Raw genomic sequence first — 20,734 nt, 5'->3', positions numbered from 1 at the left:
AAGCACAGATCCCCAGGGCTGTTGTGCCTGTGAATAGGCTGCACGGGGTACATGAAGCCCTGCAACATCTTTCTCTGCTGCCACGTTCCTTACAAGAGTAGGAGCCAGAGGTTTACCATTTCGAAAATACGCTCTGCCAAGAACGAGAGCCATGAGATGGTCCGTCTGTGGGAAAGCACAGATCCCCAGTGCAGTTGTCCTGTGAATAGGGTGCAGGGGGAAGGTGATGACCAGCAACATCTTTCAGAGGTGGCACATTCTTTGCGGGAGAAGGAGCCGGAGGAGTGCATTTTTGGAAAGAGGCTCTGCCGAGGATGAGATGTCGATGGGATGTTCCGTCTGTGGGAAAGCACAGATCCCCAGGGCTGTTGTGCCTGTGAATAGGCTGCACGGGGTACATGAAGCCCTGCAACATCTTTCTCTGCTGCCACGTTCCTTGCGAGAGTAGGAGCCGGACGTTTCCAATTTCGAAAATAGGCTTCGTCTTGAACAAGTGATATGAGATGGTCCGTTTGTGGGAAAGTGCAGATCCCCAGGGCTGTTGTGCCAGTGAATAGGGTGCCAAGTAGAGGTGAAGACCAGCAGCATCTCTCAGAGGTGGCACGTTCTTTGCGGGAGAAGGAGCCGGAGGAGCGCATTTTTGGAAAGAGGCTCTGCCGAGGATGAGATGTCAATGGGATGTTCCGTCTGTGGGAAAGCACAGATCCCCAGGGCTGTTGTGCCTGAGAACAGGCTGCACGGGATACATGAAGCCCTGCAACATCGTTCACTGCTGCCACGTTCTTTGCGAGAGTAGGAGCCGGACGTTTAGTATTTTGAAAATAGGCTTCGTCTTGAACAAGTGCCATGAGATGGTCCGTTTGTGGGAAAGTGCAGATTCCCCAGGGCTGTTGTGCCGGTGAATAGGGTGCCAAGTAGAGGTGAAGACCAGCAACATCTTTCAGAGGTGGCACATTCTTTGCGGGAGAAGGAGCCGGAGGAGTGCATTTTTGGAAAGAGGCTCTGCCGAGGATGAGATGTCGATGGGATGTTCCGTCTGTGGGAAAGCACAGATCCCCAGGGCTGTTGTGCCTGTGAATAGGCTGCACGGGGTACATGAAGCCCTGCAACATCTTTCACTGCTGCCACGTTCCTTGCGAGAGTAGGAGCCGGACGTTTCCAATTTCGAAAATAGGCTTCGTCTTGAACAAGTGATATGAGATGGTCCGTTTGTGGGAAAGTGCAGATCCCCAGGGCTGTTGTGCCGGTGAATAGGGTGCCAAGTAGAGGTGAAGACCAGCAACATCTTTCAGAGGTGGCACGTTCTTTGCGGGAGAAGGAGCCGGAGGAGCGCATTTTTGGAAAGAGGCTCTGCCGAGGATGAGATGTCAATGGGATGTTCCGTCTGTGGGAAAGCACAGATCCCCAGGGCTGTTGTGCCTGAGAACAGGCTGCACGGGATACATGAAGCCCTGCAACATCGTTCACTGCTGCCACGTTCTTTGCGAGAGTAGGAGCCGGACGTTTAGTATTTTGAAAATAGGCTTCGTCTTGAACAAGTGCCATGAGATGGTCCGTTTGTGGGAAAGTGCAGATCCCCAGGGCTGTTGTGCCGGTGAATAGGGTGCCAAGTAGAGGTGAAGACCAGCAACATCTTTCAGAGGTGGCACATTCTTTGCGGGAGAAGGAGCCGGAGGAGTGCATTTTTGGAAAGAGGCTCTGCCGAGGATGAGATGTCGATGGGATGTTCCGTCTGTGGGAAAGCACAGATCCCCAGTGCTGCTGTGCCTGAGAACAGGCTGCACGGGATACATGAAGCCCTGCAACATCTTTCACTGCTGCCACGTTCTTTGCGAGAGTAGGAGCCGGACGTTTACTATTTTGAAAATAGGCTTCGTCTTGAACAAGTGCCATGAGATGGTCCGTTTGTGGGAAAGTGCAGATCCCCAGGGCTGTTGTGCCGGTGAATAGGGTGCCAAGTAGAGGTGAAGACCAGCAACATCTTTCAGAGCTGGCACATTCTTTGCGGGAGAAGGAGCCGGAGGAGTGCATTTTTGGAAAGAGGCTCTGCCGAGGATGAGATGTCGATGGGATGTTCCGTCTGTGGGAAAGCACAGATCCCCAGGGCTGTTGTGCCTGTGAATAGGCTGCACGGGGTACATGAAGCCCTGCAACATCTTTCACTGCTGCCACGTTCCTTGCGAGAGTAGGAGCCGGACGTTTACAATTTCGAAAATACGCTCTGCTAAGAACAAGTGCCATGAGATGGTCCGTCTGTGGGAAAGTGCAGATCCCCAGGGCTGTTGTGCCGGTGAATAGGGTGCCAAGTAGAGGTGAAGACCAGCAACATCTTTCAGAGGTGGCACATTCTTTGCGGGAGAAGGAGCCGGAGGAGTGCATTTTTGGAAAGAGGCTCTGCCGAGGATGAGATGTCGATGGGATGTTCCGTCTGTGGGAAAGCACAGATCCCCAGGGCTGTTGTGCCTGTGAATAGGCTGCACGGGGTACATGAAGCCCTGCAACATCGTTCACTGCTGCCACGTTCCTTGAGAGAGTAGGAGCCGGACGTTTACAATTTCGAAAATACGCTCTGCTAAGAACAAGTGCCATGAGATGGTCTGTCTGTGGGAAAGCACAGATGCCCTGTGCATTTGTCCGGTGAATAGGGTGCAGGGGGAAGCTGAAGGCCAGCAGCATCTCTCAGAGGTGGCACATTCTTTGCGGGAGAAGGAGCCGGAGGAGTGCATTTTTGGAAAGAGGCTCTGCCGAGGATGAGATGTCGATGGGATGTTCCGTCTGTGGGAAAGCACAGATCCCCAGTGCTGCTGTGCCTGAGAACAGGCTGCACGGGATACATGAAGCCCTGCAACATCTTTCACTGCTGCCACGTTCTTTGCGAGAGTAGGAGCCGGACGTTTACTATTTTGAAAATAGGCTTCGTCTTGAACAAGTGCCATGAGATGGTCCGTTTGTGGGAAAGTGCAGATCCCCAGGGCTGTTGTGCCGGTGAATAGGGTGCCAAGTAGAGGTGAAGACCAGCAACATCTTTCAGAGCTGGCACATTCTTTGCGGGAGAAGGAGCCGGAGGAGTGCATTTTTGGAAAGAGGCTCTGCCGAGGATGAGATGTCGATGGGATGTTCCGTCTGTGGGAAAGCACAGATCCCCAGGGCTGTTGTGCCTGTGAATAGGCTGCACGGGGTACATGAAGCCCTGCAACATCTTTCACTGCTGCCACGTTCCTTGCGAGAGTAGGAGCCGGACGTTTACAATTTCGAAAATACGCTCTGCTAAGAACAAGTGCCATGAGATGGTCCGTCTGTGGGAAAGTGCAGATCCCCAGGGCTGTTGTGCCGGTGAATAGGGTGCCAAGTAGAGGTGAAGACCAGCAACATCTTTCAGAGGTGGCACATTCTTTGCGGGAGAAGGAGCCGGAGGAGTGCATTTTTGGAAAGAGGCTCTGCCGAGGATGAGATGTCGATGGGATGTTCCGTCTGTGGGAAAGCACAGATCCCCAGGGCTGTTGTGCCTGTGAATAGGCTGCACGGGGTACATGAAGCCCTGCAACATCGTTCACTGCTGCCACGTTCCTTGAGAGAGTAGGAGCCGGACGTTTACAATTTCGAAAATACGCTCTGCTAAGAACAAGTGCCATGAGATGGTCTGTCTGTGGGAAAGCACAGATGCCCTGTGCATTTGTCCGGTGAATAGGGTGCAGGGGGAAGCTGAAGGCCAGCAGCATCTCTCAGAGGTGGCACATTCTTTGCGGGAGAAGGAGCCGGAGGAGCGCATTTTTGGAAAGAGGCTCTGCCGAGGATTAGATGACGATGGGATGTTCCGTCTGTGGGAAAGCACAGATCCCCAGTGCTGCTGTGCCTGAGAACAGGCTGCACGGGGTACATGAAGCCCTGCAACATCTTTCTCTGCTGCCACGTTCTTTGCGAGAGTAGGAGCCGGACGTTTACTATTTTGAAAATAGGCTTCGTCTTGAACAAGTGCCATGAGATGGTCCGTTTGTGGGAAAGCGCAGATCCCCAGGGCTGTTGTGCCGGTGAATAGGGTGCCAAGTAGAGGTGAAGACCAGCAACATCTTTCAGAGCTGGCACGTTCTTTGCGGGAGAAGGAGCCGGAGGAGTGCATTTTTGGAAAGAGGCCCTGCCGAGTACGAGATGACCATGAGATGTTCTGCCTGTGGGTAAGCACAGATCCCCAGGGCTGTTGTGCCAGTGATGAGGCTGCCGAGAGGAGGTGAAGTTCTGCAACATCTTTCAGCTCTGTCACATTCCTTCTAGGAGAAAGAGCCAGACATTTGCCTTTGCAGAAAGATGCTCTGCCGAGAAGGAGTGCCATGAGATGTTCCGTCTGTGGGAAAGCACAGATCCCCAGGGCTGTTGTGCCTGTGAATAGGCTGCACGGGGTACATGAAGCCCTGCAACATCTTTCTTTGCTGCCACATTCCTTACAAGAGTAGGAGCCAGAGGTTTACCATTTCGAAAATACGCTCTGCCAAGAACGAGAGCCATGAGATGGTCCGTCTGTGGGAAAGCACAGATCCCCAGTGCAGTTGTCCTGTGAATAGGGTGCAGGGGGAAGGTGATGACCAGCAACATCTTTCAGAGGTGGCACATTCTTTGCGGGAGAAGGAGCCGGAGGAGTGCATTTTTGGAAAGAGGCTCTGCCGAGGATGAGATGTCGATGGGATGTTCCGTCTGTGGGAAAGCACAGATCCCCAGGGCTGTTGTGCCTGTGAATAGGCTGCACGGGGTACATGAAGCCCTGCAACATCTTTCTCTGCTGCCACATTCCTTGCGAGAGTAGGAGCCTGAGGTTTACCATTTCGAAAATACTCTCTGCCAAGAACGAGAGCCATGAGATGGTCCGTCTGTGGGAAAGCACAGATCCCCAGGGCTGTTGTGCCTGTGAATAGGCTGCACGGGGTACATGAAGCCCTGCAACATCTTTCACTGCTGCCACGTTCTTTGCGAGAGTAGGAGCCGGACGTTTACTATTTTGAAAATAGGCTTCGTCTTGAACAAGTGATATGAGATGGTCCGTTTGTGGGAAAGTGCAGATCCCCAGGGCTGTTGTGCCGGTGAATAGGGTGCCAAGTAGAGGTGAAGACCAGCAACATCTTTCAGAGGTGGCACATTCTTTGCGGGAGAAGGAGCCGGAGGAGTGCATTTTTGGAAAGAGGCTCTGCCGAGGATGAGATGTCGATGGGATGTTCCGTCTGTGGGAAAGCACAGATCCCCAGGGCTGTTGTGCCTGTGAATAGGCTGCACGGGGTACATGAAGCCCTGCAACATCTTTCACTGCTGCCACGTTCCTTGCGAGAGTAGGAGCCGGACGTTTAGAATTTCGAAAATACGCTCTGCTAAGAACAAGTGCCATGAGATGGTCCGTCTGTGGGAAAGTGCAGATCCCCAGGGCTGTTGTGCCGGTGAATAGGGTGCCAAGTAGAGGTGAAGACCAGCAACATCTTTCAGAGGTGGCACATTCTTTGCGGGAGAAGGAGCCGGAGGAGTGCATTTTTGGAAAGAGGCTCTGCCGAGGATGAGATGTCGATGGGATGTTCCGTCTGTGGGAAAGCACAGATCCCCAGGGCTGTTGTGCCTGTGAATAGGCTGCACGGGGTACATGAAGCCCTGCAACATCGTTCACTGCTGCCACGTTCCTTGAGAGAGTAGGAGCCAGAGGTTTACCATTTCGAAAATACGCTCTGCCAAGAACGAGAGCCATGAGATGGTCCGTCTGTGGGAAAGCACAGATCCCCAGTGCAGTTGTCCTGTGAATAGGGTGCAGGGGGAAGGTGATGACCAGCAACATCTTTCAGAGGTGGCACATTCTTTGCGGGAGAAGGAGCCGGAGGAGTGCATTTTTGGAAAGAGGCTCTGCCGAGGATGAGATGTCGATGGGATGTTCCGTCTGTGGGACAGCACAGATCCCCAGGGCTGTTGTGCCTGTGAATAGGCTGCACGGGGTACATGAAGCCCTGCAACATCTTTCTCTGCTGCCACGTTCCTTGCGAGAGTAGGAGCCGGACGTTTACCATTTCGAAAATACGCTCTGCTAAGAACAAGTGCCATGAGATGGTCCGTCTGTGGGAAAGCACAGATCCCCAGGGCTGTTGTGCCTGTGAATAGGCTGCACAGGATACATGAAGCCCTGCAACATCTTTCACTGGGGCCACGTTCCTTGAGAGAGTAGGAGCCAGAGGTTTACCATTTCGAAAATACGCTCTGCTAAGAACAAGTGCCATGAGATGGTCCGTCTGTGGGAAAGCACAGATCCCCAGGGCTGTTGTGCCTGTGAATAGGCTGCACGGGGTACATGAAGCCCTGCAACATCTTTCACTGCTGCCACATTCCTTGCGAGAGTAGGAGCCGGACGTTTACCATTTCGAAAATACGCTCTGCTAAGAACAAGTGCCATGAGATGGTCCGTCTGTGGGAAAGCACAGATCCCCAGTGCAGTTGTCCTGTGAATAGGGTGCAGGGGGAAGGTGATGACCAGCAACATCTTTCAGAGGTGGCACATTCTTTGCGGGAGAAGGAGCCGGAGGACTGCATTTTTGGAAAGAGGCTCTGCCGAGGATGAGATGTCGATGGGATGTTCCGTCTGTGGGAAAGCACAGATCCCCAGGGCTGTTGTGCCTGTGAATAGGCTGCACGGGGTACATGAAGCCCTGCAACATCTTTCTCTGCTGCCACGTTCCTTGCGAGAGTAGGAGCCGGACGTTTACAATTTCGAAAATACGCTCTGCTAAGAACAAGTGCCATGAGATGGTCTGTCTGTGGGAAAGCACAGATGCCCTGTGCATTTGTCCGGTGAATAGGGTGCAGGGGGAAGCTGAAGGCCAGCAGCATCTCTCAGAGGTGGCACATTCTTTGCGGGAGAAGGAGCCGGAGGAGCGCATTTTTGGAAAGAGGCTCTGCCGAGGATGAGATGACGATGGGATGTTCCGTCTGTGGGAAAGCACAGATCCCCAGTGCTGCTGTGCCTGAGAACAGGCTGCACGGGATACATGAAGCCCTGCAACATCTTTCTCTGCTGCCACGTTCTTTGCGAGAGTAGGAGCCGGACGTTTACTATTTTGAAAATAGGCTTCGTCTTGAACAAGTGCCATGAGATGGTCCGTTTGTGGGAAAGTGCAGATCCCCAGGGCTGTTGTGCCGGTGAATAGGGTGCCAAGTAGAGGTGAAGACCAGCAACATCTTTCAGAGGTGGCACGTTCTTTGCGGGAGAAGGAGCCGGAGGAGTGCATTTTTGGAAAGAGGCCCTGCCGAGTACGAGATGACCATGAGATGTTCTGCCTGTGGGTAAGCACAGATCCCCAGGGCTGTTGTGCCAGTGATGAGGCTGCCGAGAGGAGGTGAAGTTCTGCAACATCTTTCAGCTCTGTCACATTCCTTCTAGGAGAAAGAGCCGGACATTTGCCTTTGCAGAAAGATGCTCTGCCGAGAAGGAGTGCCATGAGATGGTCCGTCTGTGGGAAAGCACAGATCCCCAGGGCTGTTGTGCCTGTGAATAGGCTGCACGGGGTACATGAAGCCCTGCAACATCTTTCTCTGCTGCCACATTCCTTGCGAGAGTAGGAGCCTGAGGTTTACCATTTCGAAAATACTCTCTGCCAAGAACGAGAGCCATGAGATGGTCCGTCTGTAGGAAAGCACAGATCCCCAGGGCTGTTGTGCCTGTGAATAGGCTGCACGGGGTACATGAAGCCCTTCAACATCTTTCTCTGCTGCCACATTCCTTGCGAGAGTAGGAGCCTGAGGTTTACCATTTCGAAAATACTCTCTGCCAAGAACGAGAGCCATGAGATGGTCCGTCTGTGGGAAAGCACAGATCCCCAGTGCTGTTGTGCCTGTGAATAGGCTGCACGGGGTACATGAAGCCCTGCAACATCTTTCACTGCTGCCACGTTCTTTGCGAGAGTAGGAGCCGGACATTTACTATTTTGAAAATAGGCTTCGTCTTGAACAAGTGATATGAGATGGCCCGTTTGTGGGAAAGTGCAGATCCCCAGGGCTGTTGTGCCGGACAATAGGGTGCCAAGTAGAGGTGAAGACCAGCAACATCTTTCAGAGGTGGCACATTCTTTGCGGGAGAAGGAGCCGGAGGAGTGCATTTTTGGAAAGAGGCTCTGCCGAGGATGAGATGTCGATGGGATGTTCCGTCTGTGGGAAAGCACAGATCCCCAGGGCTGTTGTGCCTGTGAATAGGCTGCACGGGGTACATGAAGCCCTGCAACATCTTTCACTGCTGCCACGTTCCTTGCGAGAGTAGGAGCCGGACGTTTACAATTTCGAAAATACGCTCTGCTAAGAACAAGTGCCATGAGATGGTCCGTCTGTGGGAAAGTGCAGATCCCCAGGGCTGTTGTGCTGGTGAATAGGGTGCCAAGTAGAGGTGAAGACCAGCAACATCTTTCAGAGGTGGCACATTCTTTGCGGGAGAAGGAGCCGGAGGAGTGCATTTTTGGAAAGAGGCTCTGCCGAGGATGAGATGTCGATGGGATGTTCCGTCTGTGGGAAAGCACAGATCCCCAGGGCTGTTGTGCCTGTGAATAGGCTGCACGGGGTACAGGAAGCCCTGCAACATCGTTCACTGCTGCCACGTTCCTTGAGAGAGTAGGAGCCAGAGGTTTACCATTTCGAAAATACGCTCTGCCAAGAACGAGAGCCATGAGATGGTCCGTCTGTGGGAAAGCACAGATCCCCAGTGCAGTTGTCCTGTGAATAGGGTGCAGGGGGAAGGTGATGACCAGCAACATCTTTCAGAGGTGGCACATTCTTTGCGGGAGAAGGAGCCGGAGGAGTGCATTTTTGGAAAGAGGCTCTGCCGAGGATGAGATGTCGATGGGATGTTCCGTCTGTGGGAAAGCACAGATCCCCAGGGCTGTTGTGCCTGTGAATAGGCTGCACGGGGTACATGAAGCCCTGCAACATCTTTCTCTGCTGCCACGTTCCTTGCGAGAGTAGGAGCCGGACGTTTACAATTTCGAAAATACGCTCTGCCAAGAACGAGAGCCATGAGATGGTCCGTCTGTGGGAAAGCACAGATCCCCAGGGCTGTTGTGCCGGTGAATAGGGTGCCAAGTAGAGGTGAAGACCAGCAACATCTTTCAGAGGTGGCACATTCTTTGCGGGAGAAGGAGCCGGAGGAGTGCATTTTTGGAAAGAGGCTCTGCCGAGGATGAGATGTCGATGGGATGTTCCGTCTGTGGGAAAGCACAGATCCCCAGGGCTGTTGTGCCTGTGAATAGGCTGCACGGGGTACATGAAGCCCTGCAACATCGTTCACTGCTGCCACGTTCCTTGAGAGAGTAGGAGCCAGAGGTTTACCATTTCGAAAATACACTCTGCCAAGAACGAGAGCCATGAGATGGTCCGTCTGTGGGAAAGCACAGATCCCCAGTGCAGTTGTCCTGTGAATAGGGTGCAGGGGGAAGGTGATGACCAGCAACATCTTTCAGAGGTGGCACATTCTTTGCGGGAGAAGGAGCCGGAGGAGTGCATTTTTGGAAAGAGGCTCTGCCGAGGATGAGATGTCGATGGGATGTTCCGTCTGTGGGAAAGCACAGATCCCCAGGGCTGTTGTGCCTGTGAATAGGCTGCACGGGGTACATGAAGCCCTGCAACATCTTTCTCTGCTGCCACGTTCCTTGCGAGAGTAGGAGCCGGACGTTTACAATTTCGAAAATACGCTCTGCTAAGAACAAGTGCCATGAGATGGTCTGTCTGTGGGAAAGCACAGATGCCCTGTGCATTTGTCCGGTGAATAGGGTGCAGGGGGAAGCTGAAGGCCAGCAGCATCTCTCAGAGGTGGCACATTCTTTGCGGGAGAAGGAGCCGGAGGAGCGCATTTTTGGAAAGAGGCTCTGCCGAGGATGAGATGACGATGGGATGTTCCGTCTGTGGGAAAGCACAGATCCCCAGTGCTGCTGTGCCTGAGAACAGGCTGCACGGGATACATGAAGCCCTGCAACGTCTTTCACTGCTGCCACGTTCTTTGCGAGAGTAGGAGCCGGACGTTTAGTATTTTGAAAATAGGCGTCGTCTTGAACAAGTGCCATGAGATGGTCCGTTTGTGGGAAAGTGCAGATCCCCAGGGCTGTTGTGCCGGTGAATAGGGTGCCAAGTAGAGGTGAAGACCAGCAACATCTTTCAGAGGTGGCACGTTCTTTGCGGGAGAAGGAGCCGGAGGAGTGCATTTTTGGAAAGAGGCTCTGCCGAGGATGAGATGTCGATGGGATGTTCCGTCTGTGGGAAAGCACAGATCCCCAGGGCTGTTGTGCCTGTGAATAGGCTGCACGGGGTACATGAAGCCCTGCAACATCGTTCACTGCTGCCACGTTCCTTGAGAGAGTAGGAGCCAGAGGTTTACCATTTCGAAAATACGCTCTGCCAAGAACGAGAGCCATGAGATGGTCCGTCTGTGGGAAAGCACAGATCCCCAGGGCTGTTGTGCCTGTGAATAGGCTGCACGGGGTACATGAAGCCCTGCAACATCTTTCTCTGCTGCCACGTTCCTTGCGAGAGTAGGAGCCGGACGTTTAGAATTTCGAAAATACGCTCTGCTAAGAACAAGTGCCATGAGATGGTCTGTCTGTGGGAAAGCACAGATGCCCTGTGCATTTGTCCGGTGAATAGGGTGCAGGGGGAAGCTGAAGGCCAGCAGCATCTCTCAGAGGTGGCACATTCTTTGCGGGAGAAGGAGCCGGAGGAGCGCATTTTTGGAAAGAGGCTCTGCCGAGGATGAGATGTCGATGGGATGTTCCGTCTGTGGGAAAGCACAGATCCCCAGGGCTGTTGTGCCTGTGAATAGGCTGCACGGGGTACATGAAGCCCTGCAACATCTTTCACTGCTGCCACGTTCCTTGCGAGAGTAGGAGCCGGACGTTTAGAATTTCGAAAATACGCTCTGCTAAGAACAAGTGCCATGAGATGGTCCGTCTGAGGGAAAGTGCCGATCCCCAGGGCTGTTGTGCCGGTGAATAGGGTGCCAAGTAGAGGTGAAGACCAGCAACATCTTTCAGAGGTGGCACATTCTTTGCGGGAGAAGGAGCCGGAGGAGTGCATTTTTGGAAAGAGGCTCTGCCGAGGATGAGATGTCGATGGGATGTTCCGTCTGTGGGAAAGCACAGATCCCCAGGGCTGTTGTGCCTGTGAATAGGCTGCACGGGGTACATGAAGCCCTGCAACATCTTTCACTGCTGCCACGTTCCTTGCGAGAGTAGGAGCCGGACGTTTACAATTTCGAAAATACGCTCTGCTAAGAACAAGTGCCATGAGATGGTCCGTCTGTGGGAAAGCACAGATCCCCAGGGCTGTTGTGCCTGTGAATGGGCTGCACGGGGTACATGAAGCCCTGCAACATCTTTCACTGCTGCCACGTTCTTTGCGAGAGTAGGAGCCGGACGTTTAGTATTTTGAAAATAGGCTTCGTCTTGAACAAGTGATATGAGATGGTCCGTTTGTGGGAAAGTGCAGATCCCCAGGGCTGTTGTGCCGGTGAATAGGGTGCCAAGTAGAGGTGAAGAGCAGCAACATCTTTCAGAGGTGGCACATTCTTTGCGGGAGAAGGAGCCGGAGGAGTGCATTTTTGGAAAGAGGCTCTGCCGAGGATGAGATGTCGATGGGATGTTCCGTCTGTGGGAAAGCACAGATCCCCAGGGCTGTTGTGCCTGTGAATAGGCTGCACGGGGTACATGAAGCCCTGCAACATCGTTCACTGCTGCCACGTTCCTTGAGAGAGTAGGAGCCAGAGGTTTACCATTTCGAAAATACGCTCTGCCAAGAACGAGAGCCATGAGATGGTCCGTCTGTGGGAAAGCACAGATCCCCAGTGCAGTTGTCCTGTGAATAGGGTGCAGGGGGAAGGTGATGACCAGCAACATCTTTCAGAGGTGGCACATTCTTTGCGGGAGAAGGAGCCGGAGGAGTGCATTTTTGGAAAGAGGCTCTGCCGAGGATGAGATGTCGATGGGATGTTCTGTCTGTGGGAAAGCACAGATCCCCAGGGCTGTTGTGCCTGTGAATAGGCTGCACGGGGTACATGAAGCCCTGCAACATCTTTCTCTGCTGCCACGTTCCTTACAAGAGTAGGAGCCAGAGGTTTACCATTTCGAAAATACGCTCTGCCAAGAACGAGAGCCATGAGATGGTCCGTCTGTGGGAAAGCACAGATGCCCTGTGCATTTGTCCGGTGAATAGGGTGCAGAGGGAAGCTGAAGGCCAGCAGCATCTTTCAGAGGTGGCACATTCTTTGCGGGAGAAGGAGCCGGAGGAGCGCATTTTTGGAAAGAGGCTCTGCCGAGGATGAGATGTCGATGGGATGTTCCGTCTGTGGGAAAGCACAGAGCCCCAGGGCTGTTGTGCCTGTGAATAGGCTGCACGGGATACATGAAGCCCTGCAACATCTTTCACTGCTGCCACGTTCTTTGCGAGAGTAGGAGCCGGACGTTTACTATTTTGAAAATAGGCTTCGTCTTGAACAAGTGATATGAGATGGTCCGTTTGTGGGAAAGTGCAGATCCCCAGGGCTGTTGTGCCGGTGAATAGGGTGCCAAGTAGAGGTGAAGACCAGCAACATCTTTCAGAGCTGGCACGTTCTTTGCGGGAGAAGGAGCCGGAGGAGTGCATTTTTGGAAAGAGGCTCTGCCGAGGATGAGATGTCGATGGGATGTTCTGTCTGTGGGAAAGCACAGATCCCCAGGGCTGTTGTGCCTGTGAATAGGCTGCACGGGGTACATGAAGCCCTTCAACATCTTTCTCTGCTGCCACGTTCCTTGCGAGAGTAGGAGCCAGACGTTTAGAATTTCGAAAATACGCTCTGCTAAGAACAAGTGCCATGAGATGGTCTGTCTGTGGGAAAGCACAGATGCCCTGTGCATTTGTCCGGTGAATAGGGTGCAGGGGGAAGCTGAAGGCCAGCAGCATCTCTCAGAGGTGGCACATTCTTTGCGGGAGAAGGAGCCGGAGGAGCGCATTTTTGGAAAGAGGCTCTGCCGAGGATGAGATGACGATGGGAGGTTCCGTCTGTGGGAAAGCACAGATCCCCAGTGCTGCTGTGCCTGAGAACAGGCTGCACGGGATACATGAAGCCCTGCAACATCTTTCACTGCTGCCACGTTCTTTGCGAGAGTAGGAGCCGGACGTTTACTATTTTGAAAATAGGCTTCGTCTTGAACAAGTGATATGAGATGGTCCGTTTGTGGGAAAGTGCAGATCCCCAGGGCTCTTGTGCCGCTGAATAGGGTGCCAAGTAGAGGTGAAGAGCAGCAACATCTTTCAGAGGTGGCACATTCTTTGCGGGAGAAGGAGCCGGAGGAGTGCATTTTTGGAAAGAGGCTCTGCCGAGGATGAGATGTCGATGGGATGTTCCGTCTGTGGGAAAGCACAGATCCCCAGGGCTGTTGTGCCTGTGAATAGGCTGCACGGGGTACATGAAGCCCTGCAACATCTTTCACTGCTGCCACGTTCCTTGCGAGAGTAGGAGCCGGACGTTTAGAATTTCGAAAATACGCTCTGCTAAGAACAAGTGCCATGAGATGGTCCGTCTGTGGGAAAGTGCAGATCCCCAGGGCTGTTGTGCCGGTGAATAGGGTGCCAAGTAGAGGTGAAGAGCAGCAACATCTTTCAGAGGTGGCACATTCTTTGCGGGAGAAGGAGCCGGAGGAGTGCATTTTTGGAAAGAGGCTCTGCCGAGGATGAGATGTCGATGGGATGTTCCGTCTGTGGGAAAGCACAGATCCCCAGGGCTGTTGTGCCTGTGAATAGGCTGCACGGGGTACATGAAGCCCTGCAACATCGTTCACTGCTGCCACGTTCCTTGAGAGAGTAGGAGCCAGAGGTTTACCATTTCGAAAATACGCTCTGCCAAGAACGAGAGCCATGAGATGGTCCGTCTGTGGGAAAGCACAGATCCCCAGTGCAGTTGTCCTGTGAATAGGGTGCAGGGGGAAGGTGGTGACCAGCAACATCTTTCAGAGGTGGCACATTCTTTGCGGGAGAAGGAGCCGGAGGAGTGCATTTTTGGAAAGAGGCTCTGCCGAGGATGAGATGTCGATGGGATGTTCCGTCTGTGGGAAAGCACAGATCCCCAGGGCTGTTGTGCCTGTGAATAGGCTGCACGGGGTACATGAAGCCCTGCAACATCTTTCTCTGCTGCCACGTTCCTTGCGAGAGTAGGAGCCGGACGTTTAGAATTTCGAAAATACGCTCTGCTAAGAACAAGTGCCATGAGATGGTCCGTCTGAGGGAAAGTGCAGATCCCCAGGGCTGTTGTGCCGGTGAATAGGGTGCCAAGTAGAGGTGAAGACCAGCAACATCTTTCAGAGCTGGCACATTCTTTGCGGGAGAAGGAGCCGGAGGAGTGCATTTTTGGAAAGAGGCTCTGCCGAGGATGAGATGTCGATGGGATGTTCCGTCTGTGGGACAGCACAGATCCCCAGGGCTGTTGTGCCTGTGAATAGGCTGCACGGGGTACATGAAGCCCTGCAACATCTTTCACTGCTGCCACGTTCCTTGCGAGAGTAGGAGCCGGACGTTTAGAATTTCGAAAATACGCTCTGCTAAGAACAAGTGCCATGAGATGGTCCGTCTGTGGGAAAGCACAGATCCCCAGTGCTGTTGTGCCTGTGAATACGCTGCACGGGATACATGAAGCCCTGCAACATCTTTCAGAGCTGGCACGTTCTTTGCGAGAGTAGGAGCCTGAGGTTTAGTATTTTGAAAATAGGCTTCGTCTTGAACAAGTGCCATGAGATGGTCCGTTTGTGGGAAAGTGCAGATCCCCAGGGCTGTTGTGCCGGACAATAGGGTGCCAAGTAGAGGTGAGACCAGCAACATCTTTCAGAGCTGGCACATTCTTTGCGGGAGAAGGAGCCGGAGGAGTGCATTTTTGGAAAGAGGCTCTGCCGAGGATGAGATGTCGATGGGATGTTCCGTCTGTGGGAAAGCACAGATCCCCAGGGCTGTTGTGCCTGTGAATAGGCTGCACGGGGTACATGAAGCCCTGCAACATCTTTCACTGCTGCCACATTCCTTGCGAGAGTAGGAGCCGGACGTTTACCATTTCGAAAATACGCTCTGCTAAGAACAAGTGCCATGAGATGGTCCGTCTGTGGGAAAGCACAGATCCCCAGGGCTGTTGTGCCTGTGAATAGGCTGCACGGGATACATGAAGCCCTGCAACATCTTTCACTGGGGCCACGTTCCTTGAGAGAGTAGGAGCCAGAGGTTTACCATTTCGAAAATACGCTCTGCTAAGAACAAGTGCCATGAGATGGTCCGTCTGTGGGAAAGCACAGATCCCCAGGGCTGTTGTGCCTGTGAATAGGCTGCACGGGGTACATGAAGCCCTGCAACATCTTTCACTGCTGCCACATTCCTTGCGAGAGTAGGAGCCGGACGTTTACCATTTCGAAAATACGCTCTGCTAAGAACAAGTGCCATGAGATGGTCCGTCTGTGGGAAAGCACAGATCCCCAGTGCAGTTGTCCTGTGAATAGGGTGCAGGGGGAAGGTGATGACCAGCAACATCTTTCAGAGGTGGCACATTCTTTGCGGGAGAAGGAGCCGGAGGACTGCATTTTTGGAAAGAGGCTCTGCCGAGGATGAGATGTCGATGGGATGTTCCGTCTGTGGGAAAGCACAGATCCCCAGGGCTGTTGTGCCTGTGATGGGGCTGCACGGGGTACATGAAGCCCTGCAACATCTTTCTCTGCTGCCACGTTCCTTGCGAGAGTAGGAGCCGGACGTTTACAATTTCGAAAATACGCTCTGCTAAGAACAAGTGCCATGAGATGGTCTGTCTGTGGGAAAGCACAGATGCCCTGTGCATTTGTCCGGTGAATAGGGTGCAGGGGGAAGCTGAAGGCCAGCAGCATCTCTCAGAGGTGGCACATTCTTTGCGGGAGAAGGAGCCGGAGGAGCGCATTTTTGGAAAGAGGCTCTGCCGAGGATGAGATGACGATGGGATGTTCCGTCTGTGGGAAAGCACAGATCCCCAGTGCTGCTGTGCCTGAGAACAGGCTGTACGGGATACATGAAGCCCTGCAACATCTTTCTCTGCTGCCACGTTCTTTGCGAGAGTAGGAGCCGGACGTTTACTATTTTGAAAATAGGCTTCGTCTTGAACAAGTGCCATGAGATGGTCCGTTTGTGGGAAAGTGCAGATCCCCAGGGCTGTTGTGCCGGTGAATAGGGTGCCAAGTAGAGGTGAAGACCAGCAACATCTTTCAGAGGTGGCACGTTCTTTGCGGGAGAAGGAGCCGGAGGAGTGCATTTTTGGAAAGAGGCCCTGCCGAGTACGAGATGACCATGAGATGTTCTGCCTGTGGGTAAGCACAGATCCCCAGGGCTGTTGTGCCAGTAATGAGGCTGCCGAGAGGAGGTGAAGTTCTGCAACATCTTTCAGCTCTGTCACATTCCTTCTAGGAGAAAGAGCCGGACATTTGCCTTTGCAGAAAGATGCTCTGCCGAGAAGGAGTGCCATGAGATGTTCCGTCTGTGGGAAAGCACAGATCCCCAGGGCTGTTGTGCCTGTGAATAGGCTGCACGGGGTACATGAAGCCCTTCAACATCTTTCTCTGCTGCCACATTCCTTGCGAGAGTAGGAGCCTGAGGTTTACCATTTCGAAAATACTCTCTGCCAAGAACGAGAGCCATGAGATGGTCCGTCTGTGGGAAAGCACAGATCCCCAGTGCTGTTGTGCCTGTGAATAGGCTGCACGGGGTACATGAAGCCCTGCAACATCTTTCAGAGGTGCCACGTTCTTTGCGAGAGTAGGAGCCGGACGTTTACTATTTTGAAAATAGGCTTCGTCTTGAACAAGTGATATGAGATGGTCCATTTGTGGGAAAGTGCAGATCCCCAGGGCTGTTGTGCCGGTGAATAGGGTGCCAAGTAGAGGTGAAGACCAGCAACATCTTTCAGAGGTGGCACATTCTTTGCGGGAGAAGGAGCCGGAGGAGTGCATTTTTGGAAAGAGGCTCTGCCGAGGATGAGATGTCGATGGGATGTTCCGTCTGTGGGAAAGCACAGATCCCCAGGGCTGTTGTGCCTGTGAATAGGCTGCACGGGGTACATGAAGCCCTGCAACATCTTTCACTGCTGCCACGTTCCTTGCGAGAGTAGGAGCCGGACGTTTAGAATTTCGAAAATACGCTCTGCTAAGAACAAGTGCCATGAGATGGTCCGTCTGAGGGAAAGTGCAGATCCCCAGGGCTGTTGTGCTGGTGAATAGGGTGCCAAGTAGAGGTGAAGACCAGCAACATCTTTCAGAGCTGGCACATTCTTTGCGGGAGAAGGAGCCGGAGGAGTGCATTTTTGGAAAGAGGCTCTGCCGAGGATGAGATGTCGATGGGATGTTCCGTCTGTGGGAAAGCACAGATCCCCAGGGCTGTTGTGCCTGTGAATAGGCTGCACGGGGTACATGAAGCCCTGCAACATCGTTCACTGCTGCCACGTTCCTTGAGAGAGTAGGAGCCAGAGGTTTACCATTTCGAAAATACGCTCTGCCAAGAACGAGAGCCATGAGATGGTCCGTCTGTGGGAAAGCACAGATCCCCAGTGCAGTTGTCCTGTGAATAGGGTGCAGGGGGAAGGTGATGACCAGCAACATCTTTCAGAGGTGGCACATTCTTTGCGGGAGAAGGAGCCGGAGGAGTGCATTTTTGGAAAGAGGCTCTGCCGAGGATGAGATGTCGATGGGATGTTCCGTCTGTGGGAAAGCACAGATCCCCAGGGCTGTTGTGCCTGTGAATAGGCTGCACGGGGTACATGAAGCCCTGCAACATCTTTCTCTGCTGCCACGTTCCTTGCGAGAGTAGGAGCCGGACGTTTACAATTTCGAAAATACGCTCTGCTAAGAACAAGTGCCATGAGATGGTCCGTCTGTGGGAAAGTGCAGATCCCCAGGGCTGTTGTGCCGGTGAATAGGGTGCCAAGTAGAGGTGAAGACCAGCAACATCTTTCAGAGGTGGCACATTCTTTGCGGGAGAAGGAGCCGGAGGAGTGCATTTTTGGAAAGAGGCTCTGCCGAGGATGAGATGTCGATGGGATGTTCCGTCTGTGGGAAAGCACAGATCCCCAGGGCTGTTGTGCCTGTGAATAGGCTGCACGGGGTACATGAAGCCCTGCAACATCTTTCACTGCTGCCACGTTCCTTGCGAGAGTAGGAGCCGGACGTTTAGAATTTCGAAAATACGCTCTGCTAAGAACAAGTGCCATGAGATGGTCCGTCTGAGGGAAAGTGCAGATCCCCAGGGCTGTTGTGCCGGTGAATAGGGTGCCAAGTAGAGGTGAAGACCAGCAACATCTTTCAGAGCTGGCACATTCTTTGCGGGAGAAGGAGCCGGAGGAGTGCATTTTTGGAAAGAGGCTCTGCCGAGGATGAGATGTCGATGGGATGTTCCGTCTGTGGGAAAGCACAGATCCCCAGGGCTGCTGTGCCTGTGAATAGGCTGCACGGGGTACATGAAGCCCTGCAACATCTTTCACTGCTGCCACGTTCCTTGCGAGAGTAGGAGCCGGACGTTTCCAATTTCGAAAATAGGCTTCGTCTTGAACAAGTGATATGAGATGGTCCGTTTGTGGGAAAGTGCAGATCCCCAGGGCTGTTGTGCCGGTGAATAGGGTGCCAAGTAGAGGTGAAGACCAGCAACATCTTTCAGAGGTGGCACGTTCTTTGCGGGAGAAGGAGCCGGAGGAGTGCATTTTTGGAAAGAGGCTCTGCCGAGGATGAGATGTCAATGGGATGTTCCGTCTGTGGGAAAGCACAGATCCCCAGTGCTGCTGTGCCTGAGAACAGGCTGCACGGGATACATGAAGCCCTGCAACATCGTTCACTGCTGCCACGTTCTTTGCGAGAGTAGGAGCCGGACGTTTAGTATTTTGAAAATAGGCTTCGTCTTGAACAAGTGCCATGAGATGGTCCGTTTGTGGGAAAGTGCAGATCCCCAGGGCTGTTGTGCCGGTGAATAGGGTGCCAAGTAGAGGTGAAGAGCAGCAACATCTTTCAGAGGTGGCACATTCTTTGCGGGAGAAGGAGCCGGAGGAGTGCATTTTTGGAAAGAGGCTCTGCCGAGGATGAGATGTCGATGGGATGTTCCGTCTGTGGGAAAGCACAGATCCCCAGGGCTGTTGTGCCTGTGAATAGGCTGCACGGGGTACATGAAGCCCTGCAACATCGTTCACTGCTGCCACGTTCCTTGAGAGAGTAGGAGCCAGAGGTTTACCATTTCGAAAATACGCTCTGCCAAGAACGAGAGCCATGAGATGGTCCGTCTGTGGGAAAGCACAGATCCCCAGTGCAGTTGTCCTGTGAATAGGGTGCAGGGGGAAGGTGATGACCAGCAACATCTTTCAGAGGTGGCACATTCTTTGCGGGAGAAGGAGCCGGAGGAGTGCATTTTTGGAAAGAGGCTCTGCCGAGGATGAGATGTCGATGGGATGTTCCGTCTGTGGGAAAGCACAGATCCCCAGGGCTGTTGTGCCTGTGAATAGGCTGCACGGGGTACATGAAGCCCTGCAACATCTTTCACTGCTGCCACGTTCCTTGCGAGAGTAGGAGCCGGACGTTTAGAATTTCGAAAATACGCTCTGCTAAGAACAAGTGCCATGAGATGGTCTGTCTGTGGGAAAGCACAGATGCCCTGTGCATTTGTCCGGTGAATAGGGTGCAGGGGGAAGCTGAAGGCCAGCAGCATCTCTCAGAGGTGGCACATTCTTTGCGGGAGAAGGAGCCGGAGGAGCGCATTTTTGGAAAGAGGCTCTGCCGAGGATGAGATGTCGATGGGATGTTCCGTCTGTGGGAAAGCACAGATCCCCAGGGCTGTTGTGCCTGTGAATAGGCTGCACGGGGTACATGAAGCCCTGCAACATCTTTCACTGCTGCCACGTTCCTTGCGAGAGTAGGAGCCGGACGTTTAGAATTTCGAAAATACGCTCTGCTAAGAACAAGTGCCATGAGATGGTCCGTCTGTGGGAAAGTGCAGATTCCCAGGGCTGTTGTGCCGGTGAATAGGGTGCCAAGTAGAGGTGAAGACCAGCAACATCTTTCAGAGCTGGCACATTCTTTGCGGGAGAAGGAGCCGGAGGAGTGCATTTTTGGAAAGAGGCTCTGCCGAGGATGAGATGTCGATGGGATGTTCCGTCTGTGGGAAAGCACAGATCCCCAGGGCTGTTGTGCCTGTGAATAGGCTGCACGGGGTACATGAAGCCCTGCAACATCTTTCACTGCTGCCACATTCCTTGCGAGAGTAGGAGCCGGACGTTTACCATTTCGAAAATACGCTCTGCTAAGAACAAGTGCCATGAGATGGTCCGTCTGTGGGAAAGCACAGATCCCCAGTGCAGTTGTCCTGTGAATAGGGTGCAGGGGGAAGGTGATGACCAGCAACATCTTTCAGAGGTGGCACATTCTTTGCGGGAGAAGGAGCCGGAGGACTGCATTTTTGGAAAGAGGCTCTGCCGAGGATGAGATGTCGATGGGATGTTCCGTCTGTGGGAAAGCACAGATCCCCAGGGCTGTTGTGCCTGTGATGGGGCTGCACGGGGTACATGAAGCCCTGCAACATCTTTCTCTGCTGCCACGTTCCTTGCGAGAGTAGGAGCCGGACGTTTACAATTTCGAAAATACGCTCTGCTAAGAACAAGTGCCATGAGATGGTCTGTCTGTGGGAAAGCACAGATGCCCTGTGCATTTGTCCGGTGAATAGGGTGCAGGGGGAAGCTGAAGGCCAGCAG

This window comes from Haliaeetus albicilla, chromosome 8, assembly GCF_947461875.1.
Source record: "Haliaeetus albicilla chromosome 8, bHalAlb1.1, whole genome shotgun sequence".
NCBI classification, from domain to species: Eukaryota; Metazoa; Chordata; class Aves; order Accipitriformes; family Accipitridae; genus Haliaeetus; species Haliaeetus albicilla.
Note: the sequence above shows the minus strand (reverse complement) of the source record.